Genomic DNA, 1,139 nt, shown 5'->3' with positions numbered 1-1,139 from the left:
CATACATACATACATACATACATACATACATACATACATATACATACATACATTATAACATACATACTTATATGTACGGTTGGGTCAAATTTGTGTGGTGGTTGAAAAATACAGGGGGAGTTTTCATGGCCCAAAATGGTGATTTCAGACCACATTGGTAATGTAATTCAACAGGCAAATTACAGTAACATTTTTAGCAAATTTCTTTGAAAAAATATCGTAGGCATAGGGCCAAGCTAGGTATACAGTATTTTCATTTTACAGTAGTTTGGAACGATATCGGAAGTGGGGGTGCTGGCAGTGGCCTGCTAAGGACTACAACTTATTTGAAAATATCTTGGGTCCGATCGTCCACACCAGTTGGGCCCAATCGTCTGTCACCCGAAGTTTTCATTACGATGATCAAAAGCGTACACGATCTAGGCCCTAGGCTAGGCTTAGCTTTCTGCCGTCACTCTGCTACGTATACTACAATACTACCGCATAACAAAGAAAGCGACCCACGTGGTGCATTCTTAAATATTACACACATTATTTCATTGTATTAGACGATAACACGATATCATTGATTGAACGATCTAACCACCCTCACATCGCAGTAATACTGAACTAGGCCTAGCTTAGGCCTCATGTTTTTGTGGTGTTTTTGTCGTTATGTACCCGACAGTCGGCTGCCTTTATATTTTCACCTGTTTTCAGTTTGCATTCAAAGGGTACATTGCTGCACAGCCAACTGTCGGGGATATAGTACCTTCATATGACTACTCATACGTATACAACAGAAAAAAACGTCGCATGAACTTAGTGAAAAATGGAGATCTAAATGAAACCAGAGCCTTGCAGGCGTCAACGTACCTATGCATGATACATGACTTAAAAAGTATATAGGCCATATATAAATATATATATACACGTGTATATATATACGTACATATATACACGTATATATACACGTATACACGTATATATATACACGTATATATATATATATGTATATATGCGCGCGTGTGCATATATACGCGTGTACATACATACGCATGTGTATATATACGCATGTATATTATACGTATATATATATATATACGTATATATATTATGTATATATACGTGTATATATATATATATATATGTACAGCATA

The 1,139-nt window shown here is 36.3% G+C and overlaps 1 protein-coding gene across 1 annotated transcript in view; it reads right to left on the bottom strand.

Moving 5' to 3' along the window:
• The window catches only part of LOC117101056 (putative ferric-chelate reductase 1), a gene marked incomplete in the record, with an annotated part of 7,048 nt that overhangs the window by 1,812 nt on the left and 4,097 nt on the right, over positions 1-1,139 (bottom strand).

Source organism: Anneissia japonica, unplaced genomic scaffold (assembly GCF_011630105.1).
Source record: "Anneissia japonica isolate Jap-2015-1 unplaced genomic scaffold, ASM1163010v1 scaffold288300_len60437_cov172, whole genome shotgun sequence".
NCBI classification, from domain to species: Eukaryota; Metazoa; Echinodermata; class Crinoidea; order Comatulida; family Comatulidae; genus Anneissia; species Anneissia japonica.
This window is presented reverse-complemented; position numbering and strand designations above follow the sequence as displayed.